The following is an 18,473-nucleotide window of genomic DNA, read 5'->3' as shown; positions in this document are numbered from 1 at the left end:
CCTTGCAAAATATTACGTCCTCAAAATTTTGGGACATAGGGATGTAAATTACAGTAGTTAGAACTACAAGCAAAGACTGGGAAGTTCAAATACCCGTGGCAGTCCATAGCAGTCACATTTCTTCCAAGCAAAAGAATCTTAAAGTCTCCTAAGCCTCTCTTCAGTAACCTCAGTTGAAAGTAAGGTATATTGAAGGACATTTTGGGCTCCGCTGTAGGTTATATGAGGCTCTGCTGAAGTGATACCAGCATTGGTGGAAACTCTTGGTAATTCCTCTAGAGTAAATCACTATTGTAGATCTAAAAGGTACATCTGTAGATGAAGTAGGACTGGTATGTTTTGCTGTCTGTAGTGTGCAGTGGAAAGCCTTTCTATCTTTTTAATAGACTTAAATGACATTTCTGTATTTCCTTAGTTTGAAGAAATTTTAAGTGAATTGTTTTCTAACTGTCTCTCAATATGGGATTGATAGAGCAGGGGCTCATCAGGCAATGAGCTTCCTGGGAAGGGCAGATAAGTAAGGTAAGAGGGGGTTCCAAGAAATGCTGCTTGTTTGGCTGAACCCACAGTCTTCTTTTACCTTGCTGTTTGTACTGTTATAAAAGCATCTGTTTGTTCAGATGGTCTGTTGGAGTGAGATATTCTGTGGGCATAAAGCAATTTGCCGGTAGCCATGGTACTCCAGGGAGCTTGTGTACTGTGATCATCCCTGAGGCATCTATGGGTCTGTGCACTCTCAGCTCCTTTCCCATTTGGTTTCTGTTCTCTAGTGCTGCTTCACCCAGACACTGAGCAGGGAGATACCTGAGAGATGACTATACCTGACCACTACAAAGTCTATTCACTCTCCTTCTTTTTATTAGGACAGCTAAATATCCCATAGCATCCTGATTTTATAAGTAACATGCACGATACTGTTTTTCCTTTGTTATTGTGGTTTAGGATTTGTTTTTTTTTTTTTTAACTTTCCATTTGTGCTGCACATTGATAGCCATGAAAGAGCATACACAGCCCACAATAGCTTATTGCTGAATTTTGTCAGAGAATGTATTTAACTGAATTATATCCTGGAGAAAAACAGAAGAGCAAAGCTGCAAAATTGGCACTTTGCTGGCTTTCCCATTACACCTTGAGGGCAAGTTCCTGATACACAATGGTACCTTTACAGTCAAATCTCAATAGCGAGCTGCCTCTGGCATTTATCACTGACAAACATATAGCCATAGAAAGCTGGCTGTGTCAGCAGAATGGAACATTGGCCAGAAGCCTACTTGTGTGACCCTTTGACTGGTTAAGAGAAATACTTGCGCTGAAAGGAGTTACTGATCACTCAGTTTAATTGGTTTCCACAAAGGAGGTAGAATTGAGTAGCTTCTGTTTGCTTGCTTGCTTATTTACCACTATAGTGCTGTAATTCACTGTAGGCTCCAGGAAAAACTAAGCTTGTTGGATTGCATAAGGTTTTATCTTTGTGAATATGCCAATATTTTTAGAAGAACAAACTCAATTATATTGCATTGACTTCAAATACCAGATAACCATATCATACACCACCTCTTAAAAATATGTTTAACTGTGAACTTTGACATACTTTTTGCCTTTCATTTGGATCCTTTCTTATTTAGCTAGAAGAAAAGTCTATTCTAAGTAGACATCTCTGAAAGGAAAAGGTGTCTGCATTTTTTTAATTTTTCAATTCATGTAAATCATAGAATCATAGAATCATAGAATCATAGAATAGATTGGGTTGGAAAAGACCTCCAAGATCATCAAGTCCAACCCCTGATCCAACTCCAATTACTATATCATGGCACTAAGGGCCACGTCCAATCTCTTTTTAAAAACCTCCAGGGATGGTGAATCCACCACCTCTCTGGGTAGGCTGTTCCAATGCCTGATAACCCTCTCTGTAAAGAATTTCTTCCTAACATCTAACCTAAACCTCCCCTGGCAGAGCTCGAGCCCATGTCCCCTTGTCCTATTGTTGGTTGCCTGGGAGAAGAGACCAACCCCCACCTGGCTATAACCTCCCTTCAGGTAGTTGAAGAGAGTGATGAGGTCACCTCTAAGCCTTCTCTTCTCCAGACTGAACAACCCCAGCTCCCTCAGCCTCTCCTCATAGGACTTGTGCTCCAGTCCCTTCACCAGCCTCGTTGCTCTTCTCTGGACCCGCTCCAGCACCTCAATATCCTTCCTGAACTGAGGGGCCCAGAGCTGAACACAATACTCAAGGTGTGGCCTCACCAATGCAGAGTACACTTCCCTGTTCCTGCTGGCCACACTGTTCTTGATGCAGGCCAGGATGCCATTGGCCTTCTTGGCCACCTGGGCACACTGCTGGCTCATGTTCAACCTCCTGTCGATCAGCACCCCCAGGTCCCTCTCCACCTGGCTGCTCTCCAGCCACTCTGTGCCCAGCCTGTAGCGCTGCATGGGGTTGTTGTGGCCAAAGTGCAGGACCCGGCACTTGGCCTTGTTGAACTTCATTCCATTGGAGTCAGCCCATCTCTCCAGTCTATCCAGATCCCTCTGCAGAGCCCTCCTGCCTTCCGGCAGGTCGACACTCCCTCCCAATTTGGTGTCATCAGCAAATTTGCTGATGATGGACTCAATGTTTTAAAGAAAATTTGTGTTGTTCCATAGTTGTTTTGGAGTTTGGGGGGTTTTGTTTGTCTGGTTGGTTTGGTTTTACTTTTACTCCTAGATCTGCCTGGACACTTTTTTTTTTTTTAAATCTTTTTACTTTTGTGTTTATACAAAATACCCAGGATTTCAAGGCAAAAAATAGGTTTCATTAACAAACATGAATGCACTGTGAAACCAAAGGTGATATCTTAATGTTACTGTGAGTCTGTAGAGCACAGGCACACCGTAACGTTTCTGCACAATTTTATTCAAGCTATGTTAGATAAGAAGGACATTTAAAAAGTAATTATTAAGCATGACATTTCAATTTTTTTATAAATACAGATAGATATGGAGCACCTATTGATTGACATCTGCATGTAATCCTACTTATTGGATTTAACAACATCTCTCTTTGAAGTGTTGTTAGACTAAACTGAGATGCTTTCATGAAATTTCACATTAAATGGTAATGGATTTTTCTAGTTTGTCATCTATTGAATAAAATATATAAACTTAAACTCTTTAAAATGTAAATAGAAAAGCCAAAAAGTATACTTTTTCTTTGAAACTCGTTTTGTGATTAAATCATTCTGTGCTTGTTGTGAGAGTTACTTCCTTATTTTAGCTTCTTATAGGGAGCAACTACTGACAAAATTAGAGTTTAATCAGGGCTAGGTTTATAATATTTGGCTACTCTTTCTGTTTTTTTTGAATGTCCTGACTTTTTTTTTTTTCACTTTTCAAGTGTTTTCTAGCACTGTGTCTTGTTTTTTTTACTTTCTATTGATTAGTATATGAATAATGTTGGCACTGGACTCTGTTGGCACTATCTTTTCAGTACATTTCAGGTTCTTCATTTGTTTGTTTCTATGTTTTTGCATAAAATTTTGCCTTCATAGTGTTTACCAGTCACATATAGTTGTAAAGATGGATTTCAGTTGATAAGACATTAAATCATAATAATTGAATGTGCATTTTGTGTATTAGTTGAATTAATATCTGAATTCATAATTTCATCTAGCATAGTTGGCTCTTAGTGTTGTGTATTTACTTTGCTCATCTTTCATTCGTTTTTAATCACCTAGTTGGCAATTCAGTGAAAATTAGACTACAGTTACTAAACTGAAAATATACCAAAAAATATCTCCAAACTTTATGGATTTATTGATCCCTTTATGAAATGCCAGGTTTAACTGACCTGGCATTTCAAGTTAGAGATGTCAGCTTCTTCTACTGGCAGACTGTTTGGAAATGCAGTCATTAGCTAACAGCTTTATAGTGGAAATTTTTCTGAAACTCCACTATAAAGACCTTAAGCGTATGTTTGCACATTATCTGGGTTACTATGCCAGTAACGTCTGGAGCCATATCACGTGTCTGGCTAGCACGGGTGATAGTTGCAGTGTCAGTTCTGTGTGGGCAGAGGCTTTGGTGTGGACTGAAGAAGCTTCCCTGAACAAATGGGTGTATAAAATTATATGCCTCTTGCATTTCCATCATGGCTGTTACCTGAGGTAAATGCAATTAGAATGCTCTTGAGGTAGGCCTACAAGTGTTACCCTTTTCTGGATGTAAATTTGAAATTCCCAAAGGCATATAAATGTGTAAAGACTTAATACTAGGAAACATCTGGAGAAATAGAAAGAAGAAATAAGCTTTTTTTTAAAAAAAAAAGTTGGTAGGATTGCCTTTTTGGCAGAAGTCTTTAAGAACAGTATACATGTAGAAAGCAACACTTTAGGAATGCGCTAAAAAGCATAGTAGGCATTGAAACAGTATCTGTAATTGAACAAGAAGGTAATAAGCTGCTATGTACAGTGACACTAGCAAAGCAAAATAAGAGATGACTTTTGCCCTTTTTGCTACTCAAAGACATGGTAGCTGAAACACATTAAGTACTAGAAGAAAATTGTTAATGAAAATGAGGCGCAAGGAACAAAAGCACAGTACATCCAAGTATCAACAGTTTACAGGATAAAGATAGGAAGACTAAAAGATAAGGAATAAAAGAACTCTCCTGACAATTGCTTCAGGCGAATTGAAAACACTTTTTCAAAGAGGAAACATAATACAAGAGAAAAAGAAGTCCAGTAGTAAATGTTTTAAATGTTTCTTTAGAAAACAAATCAGTCTTGCTGGTTTCTTTTCACCAGAAACAGCTTCTTTGCATTTTTATACCCTTTCTACCTTAATGTTGCAAAGGGAATAATTTCTTATTTCTAGTTGGTTATCTTGTTATGGGTCATTCAGAAATATTGTAGTACTACTTGACTTTCCCTGCCTACAAGATGAAGGTCAAACCAATACATGCTGTTTTTCGTCTCAGTGTGTCTCAGCTTGCGCCCAGTTGTGAGACCAGGGGTCTGGAGGGATGGAGCTTCACCAATGCTGGGTATCCAGAGTCTTAGCCACAACACTGTGCCTCCCACCCATCTGACTTCTACACTCTGCTCAAATGGCCTTCCACCTTATTGGTTATTTGAAAACACTGTAAATCTTAATCAGTTTACAAATTTCAGGATTTTTAACCTCAAGAGATTTTAGCCTGAGATTTCACTGATAGGAACAGCTTGGCCTTTATTATGACACTCTAGAAGTATGTCAGTCTCTCTCTTAGACTGTGTGTTTCTGTGAGGTAGTTAACACATGATACCAATATGTGGATGAGTCCCTTCGGGGGAGTGGTGAGGCTGCTGTCCCCGAGCCTGGGCGAGCTACAGCAGTGTAGCAGGTTGAAATGGGTCTGGGGCTGTGAGTCGGGGTCCAGGAGATGCATGGCCGAGCACAGGCAAGGCTGCAGCCCCTCAGGTGTGGGTGAAAGCCAGCTCCCCATCGAGGGGGTCTGGCCCCACTGCTCCCAGCCCCATTCCAGCAACCTGGTCCACTGCACCACAGTGAGGCCAGCCCTGTGTACAGAGCCTGATGTTAGCCACTGAGCCTGGCCTTCCAGGGTCCTTCTTACTGCCTGGTGATTTTTCATCTGCAAGGAGCTATGATTGCAGTCTCAAAGGAAGAACTTTGTTAGCAGAAGAGGTTATAAAATTTTCACTGTACAAGCAATAAAGATTGAAGAGGGTATGATGGTTTTGCACAGCTTCCCCATGTGTGCCTGTGCTGTCTCTACATCTCCAAGCTCTCACTATCATTGAAGAGGTGCAAAATTTTCTGATCCTTGCTGCAAATTGGCCCTGAAGTGCCACAACATCCCAGGAGCTTTGTTTATATATCATCGGTCACAAATAAATAGGCCTGATACATCTAGTTATTTTGAACAATGATGAAATGCAGTAAATAAATGTCACCCTTGTTGCTAGTAGGAGTAGTATGAGAATATTTTATAGGCATCTGCTGCATATTCCGAAACGCTACCTAAATTTAAGATAGCTGAAAATGCAAAGTACCACACAGGGATTTTTATGCTAAATATACAAGTGAAACAATTCCCAGAAGGCAAATGGAAATGTTATGATATTGTTAGAGTGCTACCATGGCTTGACTAACAATGTTCAGAACATTCTGCGTTCAGGATGCTTTGTGTGATTTCAGTCCACGTTCTGCAACATGCTAGCGTATTTTCTGTAGTCTTGCATAACTGTTGTCTACATTAACAGATAATTCAGTGGGATAGCAAGGGATCAGTAGGTCAAACATTTTGTATTAAGGCACCAACGTATTTAGTATATATGGTTCAGGGATTTTAATTTGGGTTTAGGTTTACTCTGGGCCATGGACTGAGGTATTCTAGATCACATATATTTCAAAACTGTCAGCCAAGGGACTGGCTGACAGGGGATTGAAGTGCATTTTGTGCACACCTTGTTCAGTTTTCTTCACAGAGACTCCAGTTAACATGCACAAAAACTGCTCTGGAAATCTGACCCATGCACTAAAACCTGAAAAAGTGAAGTGATTCTTTTCAAAACTAACTTCAATACTTTAAGCCAGAATGCTAATGTAAATACAGCTTATGTATTCTGTTTATATAAATGTTTGAAAACTAGTAAGGATCATCTTCTATTACATAATAAAACCTGTGATTAATGATAGCACTACATTAGTGGTAGAAATTGTGAAACTGCTTTCAAATAACATATTATCCATACCCAAGATTAATTTTGTTTTTCAGAATTTAACTGATTCATGTTTTAATGTTTGTTTTGGTTTTTTTTATTGCTGTATACTCAGCATCCGGAGGGAATTAAAAACAACTGGCAGGGCTACTTACTGTAATTAAAAGACTTTAGAAGAAAATAATTAACTGATGACACATTATTCATGCCTTTTTTTTTCCCTATAAGCTATTTTGATTTTAGAGGATCACAGATTGCTGGTCTGTACATGGACTCTGTGGCTATCTAAAGTAAATTTGGTATTCCAGGCTATGGTGATAGAATAGCAAAAAGCAATATATCAGCAGTAAGAGCAGAAATTGGGGTTTTGAATCACAGGAACAGAAGCTGACATTAGGAAGAAGATAGTATATCTTTAATATCCTCAAATAGAAGAGTTTTTTTCTTAATTCTCTAGAACAGCTGAAAATTTTCCATACCTGTTGAGGATTCAGTAAGTATAATAATACATAAATGGCTGATAGCTAAATGTTTTCAGCATAAGAAATGTTTTAGTTCTATAAAAAGACTGAAAAACTGTCTGACATATCTACTCTACGCTCTCCACCTGTGCTTGATAAATAGAGGATAACAGCAGTTATTGCTTTTAAATGTGTCTTTTAAATCTTTGTCATTTTCTCTAAACTTCTCTTTGTTGCCAGACTGAACAGGATGTTTGGGGGAGGGCGGAGAACAAAGGAAATATTTGAAAGAGTCAGACTATTCATATTGGTAAAATGAGGAAATTTATAAGGGGAAAAAAAAAGAATAAGAAGCTGGAAGCTGCATTCTGCCCTAGTCGATGGAGTGAGAGTGTTGTGTTGCATACTGTAAATTGCTGGTTGGCTGTCATCGCTCCTTTGAAAGTAAATCAGAGCTGCAACTTATGCTGGGAGACATTTAAGCCTTTTTCTTTCCTTCCTTTTTTCCAACATAAACGTCATTCATGCAGCCATTTTCTGTTACAAATTTGAGAACACTTCAGAGAGGGACTGATTTTCTTCCATGTTAAGGTAATCCTGTAAAGGTCATCATCTAAACAGTGTGAGCTTCCAAGATAAGGTACTAAGAGTGGGTATTTTTTTATTCTGCGATTGGATATTGGAGAGCTTTCTTTGAAGTTTGCAATTCCTTTGCCAGCTGGTCACCATTTTGACAGAGCTGACCTAGTAACACATAGCTGGTAACTTAGGAGCTTGTGTTAATTACAGAAGTGCTGGAATGAACCTCCTAAGCTTGTTGTCTCTTGGTCACACATTAGTATAAAATATGAAAGTTAATAGCTTTGAATATTTCAGGTCCAGCTGTTTGTCTGATGAATGAATAGCTACCCTTTATGTTTTCTAGGAGGCCAGTGGAGTTACCAGGCTTTTCTGGGATTTACCTTCTCGTATAGCACTTAAGATTGTAAGCCAATAAAGGTGTGGATTTGGCTTTGTTACATTACTTTCTGAAATGAGTAAGGATAAAGAGCAAGAATTATGTTGTTTTCTCATTTCATAAGTGAAAAGAAAGCTCATAATTCAGTTTCCTGTTGGTACTTTTTACATAAATTGCCCCAGAGACTGTTAGCTGCTGGAAAACAGCTTGTTCTCCTCGCTAGGTGTCTGCAGACAGCTGCAGTGTGCATTGGCTGGACTTACTTGATTCCTTTGTGTTGATCTGTAATTTATTTGAACAGCTGGCATTTTTTCTTGCTTTTGTTTAATTTGTGTACATTGGAGATTTAGAAGGAAAGGAGTCTTTGATTTCCAGTGTATTTCTCTGTGTCTCATTTCCTATTTTAATTTACAGGCAATTGACAGTGTATCTATTGATCTTCAAGGCCATTTTCTCTTAACTTTTTGGCACATTGGCTTGTATATCCTGCATGTGGTCCCCACCTATCTATTCATTAGCTATTACTTAACAGTGAGAAAAAAAGAGAAACTTTGCTTAACTAATTGATTTTGACATCAATTCCCTGGTCAAAAACCAGTCTGCAATATCTTTAAGGAGCTGTGGACAGCAAATCACCTGTCAAATTAACAGGAAAAACTGCACAGACAACTCCACAACTCTGCATACATTTCTAAGGCGAACAAGGTGGTCTTTGTTTACTAACTTGTTGCATCCTATGATCACTAAGTGTACATTCAATTCAATATTATTTTCAAAGGATGTATGAAAAAGATCATTTCCTCTCTTTCAAAGCACCTGTTACTGTAAATACTCATGCTAATTTGACTTTCAGGTGGATAAAGATGTGCAAGATCAGACTCCTCATTGCCTCTGCTGTTGACTCTGCTGAAATATTGTAGAAAGTTAATTTGCTTGTAAATGAAAATTTCCATCCTGGATATTTGGTTGATCTGAATGAACATTTTTTTTCTTTTTTTTTTTTTGTTTGTTTGGTTGGTTTTTTGTTTTGTTTTGTTCTGGTTTTGTTTGTTTGGGGTTTTTGTGGGTTTTTTTGTGGTTTTTTGGTTGGTTGGTTGGTTGGTTTGGTTTGGTTTTTTTTTGCTTAGTTAGTGCTCCAGAAAAACAAAATAGAAAGGAAGAAGAAATGCTTTGAACTTCCTTTAACGTTTAAATATCTTTCCAATTGAATTGCAGTTATGGAAAGGCCCCATTTGTCTTGAATTGTGGTAATTTCAATAGTGTTTGAGTCTTATCAATAAGCTGTGTAAATAGTTTTGTAGGTACTGATTAAAAAAATATTCATAGGTAGCATCACAATCTTCTTATAAGAAATGTATTCAATTACTGCAAGAGGGAACAAGTTTTTAATGTACTATAAAAATGCAGCTACAATAATTGAAATAATATTAAAATATTTCTGAACAGGTTTAAAGGATTGCGTGTAAAAATTGAGTGTCATTGACAAGTACTGACATTCTCATTGAATGCAATCCCATAAAATTACATAGTCTTGTTTTAAGACATAAAATGGCAGCTATGTATTTTAATAAATAATAAATTATTTTTAAAAGCTAAATTTTAAGAAAAATGTAATTTTAATAATATTCTCTGAAACACTTCATGGTTTATTTTGATTCTTTTTCCATGTCTTTAGTGTTTTCGTAGAATACCGCTTTGGATGTGATTTCATAGATTCATTCGATAGCATCTTTTCTGTCTAGAAATGATACTTGAACCCTAATTTTATATTCTCAATTTTTTTTCATTTTATGATTTTATGTTCTGTTTGCCTTGAAGTGTGACTTGGATATTTAACCTTAGCTACGCACATAGACATTAACAACAGAAGAAAATAGTAGATTTCGGTATAAGAGTCTTAATACATTTGGTACAAAATTTAATAGAATACTTTTGACTGATTCCTCTACAAATACTCATTCAAGGTATGTCATCAATTCATCACACCTAGCTAACAAGATTAGCTCTGCGATTAAAGGAAGAATGTTCTTTAATGTCTCTAAACAACTTAAGCCTACTTCTAAAATCTTAGATATAGTAAATACTAATACATACAAAAATGCAGGCATTTCCAGTCTGACTGTCGTCTACAAGCCGTAGTTTCACCACTCTTTGAAAGGCATTTCTGCCCAGCTAATAAGATAGGTGGTTTTGTTTTGCAGCCAACTTCAAAGGTACTGAGTGACATGCCGAAGTTTCTTATGAAAATACTTCAGTTGTGATGAAAAGCTCTTTTAAAATGTTGGACTTTCTTTCCTGCTTCTAATTTTCACTAAAGCTCAGAGCTTTCACAATATTTTATTCTAAAAGTTACCATTTATCTTCTTTATCATGAAGACCAACTTCCATTCATGAGGGAAAAAAAATTAAAATATCAGTGGAATGGCTCGTGAGTGGAAAGAGAAAGGAAGAAAGTACTGTTGATGATTAGAATCAGGATATCTGTCCTACCATTTTTTGCTTTGAGAGTTGGCTTTGATTATGTTTCATAAGCATAGGTTAAAAAAAAAATGAAGTTGGAAGAGTAAAAAATATTTTAGATTTTTGTAGTTTGATTTTTTTCCTGCAGTGTGTTTTAATGTAGTGCCTCCTGAGATCCCTTTCAATTTTCATGGCATCACTCCTTTCTCACTGATCTAAATGGATTTTGACATTTGAAGTTTGTTGATTTACAAGATGTCAGATAATTACAGGGAGAAAATGAATTACACCCTCCTTTCTCCAAATGAAAGTTAGTGTCATGTACTAACCTAGGATGTGGAAAAGATAGTTATAACTGCTGTGTTATAAACCACTATTTTATTCTTGTGAGTCTTCCTGTAGACTTTTAGGGAAAGCCACCGTTTTATGTAATGATTTTCCTTTTGCTTTTGATAAATAAGTACTGCTGCTGATAATTTTTTCAGGAAACTTCCTCCTAACACCTCAAAATATCTAGTTTTGTAACAGGTTATGGTAGTCATTCTAAAGGAAATCGTCAAGAAAAGTAGGGGAAATTAATGCAAAATACAAAAGTGAAAGGGAATGCTTTTATATTCCTCTTTCTGTTCACAACATGCTAAAAATATTATTACTAGGAGAGACTTCCCTTCCCTTTGGTTTTTGTACTAACAATTTTGTTCTGACCACTTGAGCCCTTTGCTAAATGTGAGTCTGTGGATCCAATAACTAATTCATTAATTCTGTTGCTTTTTTTCCCCACTGTGTTTTGCTTGGCAGACCAGCCTGTGTATCTGACGTTCTGTAGGATTGCTTTCAGCCTCCTTCACTAGCAGCATTGATTTCATTCTTAATTTTAAAAAGTTATATGTATGCATCTCTCTGTCCACACAGTATGCAACTGCAAAGCTGCAGATCTGTCATAGTGATCACCCATCATAGCAGGGTGCAGGAGGCTCTAAGTACTCATTTCAATATTTCCTACTGCTCCAAAGATAAGTTTCCAAACTGTGAGAATAATGTAAGCAGGAACTGTGGTTGTGTACTGCTGACCTTCTGATCATTCAGGCAGCTTGAAACATTCGTTCTGAGGTAGAGAGATGGGAAATTCCTCATTTATATGTGATTGTAGGAAGTATGAATCTGAATTGTTGTCTTTGAAATGTCAACATTATCCTCTAAAAATGGAAGAAGTAGCATGGGCATAAGAATAGTAATTTTTTCTTGGAGACCTGGAAACTTGCTCTACCATTTGTCTTTTTCTGACTTTTCCCTGTGCCTTGTGTTTTTGCAAGTGTCTTATCTATTGCAGGCTCTTTGTGTAATTTTTTTTTCTCTGAGCAATCTACTAAAATGTAGCCCAAATTTCAGCTGAGAGGTTCAAGCATTGCTGAACTGTGAACAATAGTAATTTAAATTAAACTGAGTTGGTTAGGCAAAAATATGGTTAGGTGGGTTTTTCAGAAGAACACAGTAGGAGAGCTGGCTCTTATCCAGAGTTCCCTTTCCAGAGTTCATATTAGAAAGAGAAAGACTTCTTTTCTCTTTAAAGTCTCTTAAGTGTCTAAGCTATTTATCACAACTTGTTAGGTAGCCAGAGCTCCAGCTGCCCCCATCCTGACCACCAAAATCGCCAGCTTCAAACCTGACAACTTCTACAGTTATTCATAGGCTTGATTTTTTCAATCTGTAACCTTTTGAAAATTTATGGCAGCATGAAATTCAATTAGTTACCTATCTAAATGAATTATAGAAGGGATTCTGAAGTACTTGAATTCTTCATTTTCATGTAAATTTCATAATACTTTTTTTCTATTTGAAGTTGGGATGGATGGAAGCATCTTTCTGTGTGGAACTGTGTTAAGAGTTTTATCATTTTATATAGACAAAAGGACTGTATATCAACCACATCGCTTCTGAGATGTTGATCAGTGGCAAGTATCATGATGACAGCTGTTATATACTGACAATAAACATCAAAATTAGTTAAAGGTACTTTTAAAGAGTAAAAGTATTCCTTTTTTTTTTTTTTTTTGTTCTTCATTTAATTCATTAAGCATCAGGAAAGATACGTCATTATGTAACTTTGACTGGTACCAAACACTGTACATGCATCTTCTTCAGAGCATCATTTCCAAAAAAACCTGTTCTTCTTCAGAGAGTGAAACCTTAAGTTAAACAGAAGGGTTGAATCTTTTCGTATATGAATTCATTTCTCTAACCCCTTTTACCGGGAAGCGTATGATGACATAGCAATGAAGTGGCTTTTCACCAACGAGATTTATATGCTGTACTGCAGGAGCAAGCAAAATCAGAATGGTTTCATTCATCTCATTCTGGTAAATTAGGTAAGACATTAAGTAACAGTAGTGTTCAGTTGCTTCACTATTGGAAATTTTTGCAGAACACGAGGTGGCATTAGAATTAGGTACTGAGCACTTCAGGAAAGCTTCACTATTGCTCACAGTATGATTTTGCTCTTTCAGTAATTTTCTTTTTAGGAATTGCTCCTTAAAAACTTCAGAAGATACCTCAGTGATAAAAACTGACTTCAAACTTCTTTTCCATTTGTATGTAAGAGTAGACTATGAAAACAATACTGTTTTTTAAATTTCAGAGTACTGTAAGAAACAGCAGGTATATCAAAATTGACAGCCAAACTTAATTTTCTATAGATCTGCACAAAAATAAAGATAAAAGAAAATGAAGCATAAACAATGTGTAAGAACAGCTTTCAAATATACTTTTGGGTTTTCAGATGAACACAAAGAACTAAGGAAACTTACTAGTTTAGTCATTGAATAAAGGGAGGATAGGGACTAATATGATATACAGTTGCTTATATGCAATAGTATAGGACCTTGATTTAAAGTTCTAATTGACAAATGTCTTTGACAGTTACTATGGTGGTGGTTTCTTTGGCATTTCAAACAGATTAGTTCTTCGTGTACAGATGATTGTTGCTTTTTTTCTATATTTGTATTCTTTTCTGTTCAGCCTTTTACTTACTAATCCATTGTCCTTGTTCATCACTTTGAAAAGTTTTAGTGGAGCTCTGTGAGATGAATAGTCATGCATGCTATGAGCAGAAAATATTTCAATGTTTTTCACTTCATAGAAAATTCAAATAATGAAAATGTGGGGAATATGGAAAACATATAATGCAAATTAATCATTAAATAGAAGAAAAATTGTAAAATTATTCAGAATGATCATATTAAAGGTTATTCTATAGTGTTTGAGTCTTTATACAGAAAATGTCATCTAGAAATTTTGGCATATTACTCTATGCTGAAAGTACAGTCTAACCAGAAAACTATACAAAAATGTTTTCATGCTAATAAAAGACTAATTTAGTTCCATTTGAACTAAGAAATTCTTCTTTATTTCTGAGATTATTTCTTGTCCATTTGATAGTGTGTATGTACTGGCTGTTACTATAGATAATAACCTTGAGAGCACGTCCCCCAAATATACTAGAGTGATTGAAGATCCATCTTTTAGCCAGATAAAACACAAAAGCAAAAGTCTTTCTATAATTGAGCATGAAAATCTCATTGAGTTTTATAACTTCCATGAACAGCAAGTTTCTCGTCTTCATTTGTAAAGAGTGAATTCAGTTTTGAATAGAGGATTAAGACTACTTTCAGAGTGTGTAACCAAACAAATGTTAATCCTTAATGTTTTCTTAGTTCTATAATAGGGAGTTCCTAATCAGAGCATTTTGATGTCAGCTCAATGTCTTCTGAATTAGATTTACTGTCATTTGATAGAATGTAGCATTTTTAATAACAAAAAAAAGTAATAGAATCTAATACAAGCAGCAATCTTTTGGGATAATGACTTCAAAGACAAGGGTACCCTGTTTCTATGAAATCAAGGGTGAAGGCCCAACACAACAATCTGATTTGCTGCAGTAAGATGACAAAGAGCTCATTCCAAGACAAGGGAAAAGTAATGAAATAAAGAATGGCTCTTGATAGCTTTCACTATTGCGGTTGTTCCTAGGAGCCCTAGGAATATGATAATTATAATAAATGGTTTTTTTTTACTTTATGAATCCTGAAGAAGGCTTTACATTGATCAAAATATTTTGCTTCCCGTTCTTTTTCAAATAGTATTGAAAAATGGGAGGAGAATGATCCTGAGAAATAAAACCAATATAATTGTTACAAATGAATCTTTGTTTTGCATGCTATAGATTTAAAAATCTACTTTTGTTCTTACCGATTAAGTGTTGGCTTCACAGACTGTTGAAATACAACTGTGTGTCTCATTGTCAATGCCACAGTTGTCCGGATTTTGTCCTTTGATTCAGTTTCCTTAGCTTTGTTTCACGTTCAGTAACTTGTGAAGCAGATACATTTTTGGTTGCAAAACAGTTTTTAATCCATTTTATGCTCTGTAATGAGAGTCCTAAAAGTAGAATAAACTGTCTTGCATTGAGATTGTAGGGATTATTAAATTTTTTATATGAAGAAACAGGCTTACTCATGATGTAGAAACTCTTTCTATTGTAGGATTTTCATTTAACTGTACTCCTTTCTCGTTAATTCTGTGATATTTACAATACTTCCAATCTAATGAAGTCAGATTTCTCATCCAGCAGTCATTGACCTATTTCTCATTCTTTTTGTACATAATAGTACCCTCCCTGCAGCTCCAAAGCACCTCCAAACACCTGTTGTGTATCGGTTAGGACTTCTACACACCTGTTAGACCTGGTGCAGTCAGTCAAGGTGAAGCGCTTTGCTGGATAGTTCTTTTGCTCCTTGCTTTTTTACCAACCTGGAAATTTTCTATACATGTGGAAAGACTAAGTCACCACCAACTAATATAATAAGGTTTGCTGTTTTTTTAAAGCAATATAAAAATAGGCCTTTTATTTCTACTCTTTCCTCTGCCAGACTGGGATATAGATACAATTGAGAGAAAATTTCCAAAAGAATTCAACCTTTCCTGTTGTCTTCTTTCATTGAAGTTAAAAATAAAAGTTGGTGAGAACAATATTTAACTAAATGCCGAATTCTTAAGAATTCCATATATAAGCTAAGTATATTTATTTAGTAAGAAGAAAAGGAGATGATAATTTGCAGTGTTTGAGCACCTAACAGCTTAGAATTGTTTTTTAGCTATCGTATTTAATTGAGAAAGAATAAACTGTATAATGCCAGCTTATGGTTAAAGTACCCTTTTCCAAGTTATCATAACTCCTCATCAAAGGCAGATTGAAAATAACATCTCTTTTTTATTGAACCTATGCATGTTTAGAGAAGAAATCTCTTAGCTTTTTTTATGAAGAAAAATCTTCATTAATAGTGTGCCTAATAGTTTAGTTTGATATTACACTGGGAAGTCAGACTCTCCTAAATGCTGTAGTTCCTGGAAAAGCCTATTTCTGTTTTTTCCAGATAACATAATTAGCAATATTCTACCAATACACTGGGATACAAAAATCAATTAGTAAAGAAAATTACGCAGAATAAGGAAAGATTACCAGCACTGGAAATATATCCTGGCACATATGGAAATCTGTTTTCACTCAGTGTGCATGCCTAGACCATAGAATACTATCTTGAGAATGGATAGCAATTTTCTTAAACGTATTTTCTAAAACTGTGAGAACAAATAGTCCAAAGACGTTACTAAAAACATAAGCTTAAAAGATAATGCCTTAGAAATAGATGAGATGTGAAGTATGGACAGAAGGAATGTCACAGAAGAACCTATGATTTGCCTGTTGAGTCTGCACCAGATTATAGTTGCACACAGAATTTTACATTTCAAGAATGAAACCATCAATACAGATTATTTAATTTTTATTTTATTTTCGTATTTTGTTACTCACAAGTCATAACAAGATAATAGTGATATCTCTTTAGGTTAACAGCTGTGAACTTTTGCTTAAAATGTTTCCATTGCTGAATAGTTATTGAGTACTTTCCTGTATTAAACATTTAACATTATTATAGCTGTGTGATTATATCAGGAAGAATATGGAAAGAAAGCAGACAAGAAATGATGATCTATATGTGGGAAACATCCCTAAATGATGCAAAACTGTACATTCAGTATATCTAAAAATTTTGCCAGTTTTCCCAGACATGCATTATTTTCTTTTCATGCCAAATTCATGTTAAATACTGCTAGCCTTCCCAGTAACAGATATTAATTCTCACTATCATCTTGTTATAAAAATTGGAAAAATACAAGCAATACCTTATTCACAGGGAAGCCAATAAAATTAGAGACACTATAGACATTTTCAAAGGGCAGATGTGACAGAAGTTAGAATGCAGGTACTGAGTGTGGTAAGGAAGTTTCCTGAGTAAGAAGCATTTTATTTCTGAAACAGACCAAAGTCAAGTTGTTGCATTGATTGAAGAGGGTATTTGCATAGAAGTGGGGAAAATAAATAGAAGAACTGCTGCACATCTCGTTGTAATAAATTTTGCCATATGATTTGAAATTCAGGTTTTCAGTTGACTGAGTTTACAGTATTGAATTTCCCTTCAGTTTGTGACTGAAATAATTTCATACAACTTCCATTATTTATTGCTAGAAGGGTCATAAATTTTAACAGATCAGTTATATAACTGATGCAACTGAGATGAGCAAAGTCAAAATACCTTTATAAATGAAGAAATGTGGCTGTGGTTTGGATACCATGATGTTGTTTTGTGTAGGGAAAGCTTCACCTCTACAACTTTGCCATTAATAATATGTATAGTATGAATTAGGAAGCCTGGAAAGTGTGTAGAACAGCAGTTTCACCTATATGTAGTGAAACACTGGATCCACTCAAATGGTAGTCTCAGTTCCCAGAGATTTGATTTTCTGCTATTGTTTTAGAGTACAAAACAACTGCTACTTGGCTGCCTACTCTTGCCACGTTAGATCTGACTTGAAATAATTAGGTAAAGTTCTAAGATCACAAATGCCATAATTCTGAGGAAAGAGAAACCCAGGCCAAAGTGCCTTTCAGGCAGGACTTGGAGAAAAAACTAGATAGTAAGTGTTTTTTGCTGGTTCCTGGAGTCACGTGGACTGATGGGACACTCAGCTTCTCATCTGAGGCAATCTGCTTGTGACCTAATAATTTTCGGAGGATACTAGGTCACGGTCATCCTAAGTGCCTTTACCCATCCCTACTGAAAGAGTAAAGGACTAAAAAAACTCAGTCATATTCTTTTCAGTACACAGAAAATGTTCTTGTTTTCTTTTATAGTATCTGTGTTAAATAGTAGATATCTCCTCATTGTGTTTAGTTTATCAGCATAGTTTTTAATGCAATTATTTAGGAATTTTTCTCTAAGTTTGCATTCAGTTATCAAATTTTCTCTCCTTTATGGGGCTTTGTATGTCTTCTTGAGTAGAAGTAGTTTCTATTTTGGAAAGCTGCTGTTTCAGTAAATTAAGGCCATAAACGGAACATGGTACCTTTTTCCTCATTGTAACCATTTAAAAATTAAGTGTCTAACCTGATCTAATTGCCTAAGTTCTGTTTGTAATCAATAGGGAATGTTAGATAATTCCTAAAGGAGACTTGTGCACCTTAGGAAATTGTCTTGATGATTTTCCTTGTTATGTCCTTTGTGTTCTGAATGTGTATCGATATAGTTCATCTGTGTTATATAAATGCTTTTTTGGTTTCTTTCATTGGTATGAAATCCTAGAGGTTGTAATTTTCTATTTGCAGTTTGTACAATAATCTTTTGGGCCTCTGATAACCTCCTGTGCTTGCCCTTTCAAGGCATATGCTGTGATTCTGTGCATATATTCTTGGAGGCTTCTGCTATGGAGAAGCCTTGCTAGAACTTCACTCTTAAGTGAAATTCAGTGAGATAGAAATTCAGTGAGATAGAAATTCAGTGAGAT

At 35.9% G+C, this 18,473-nt stretch overlaps 1 protein-coding gene and 1 long non-coding RNA gene across 5 annotated transcripts in view; one reads left to right on the top strand and one right to left on the bottom strand.

Annotated features, from left to right (window-relative positions):
* The window catches only part of PRKN (parkin RBR E3 ubiquitin protein ligase), a 704,427-nt gene that overhangs the window by 150,700 nt on the left and 535,254 nt on the right, over positions 1 to 18,473 (top strand). The window lies entirely within an intron of this gene.
* On the bottom strand, positions 14,874 to 17,625 carry LOC113942925. The gene is made up of 3 exons (XR_003526111.1): positions 17,225 to 17,625; positions 15,308 to 15,383; positions 14,874 to 15,011 (listed from the first exon to the last, which is right to left on the bottom strand). It is a non-coding gene; the product is annotated as an uncharacterized LOC113942925 (long non-coding RNA).

The sequence above is a fragment of the Corapipo altera genome, unplaced genomic scaffold (genome assembly GCF_003945725.1).
Source record: "Corapipo altera isolate COAL_440 unplaced genomic scaffold, ASM394572v1 2b, whole genome shotgun sequence".
Taxonomy (NCBI): Eukaryota; Metazoa; Chordata; class Aves; order Passeriformes; family Pipridae; genus Corapipo; species Corapipo altera.
The sequence above is the reverse complement of the archived record's forward strand: the minus strand, read 5'-3'. Positions and strand labels throughout refer to the sequence as shown.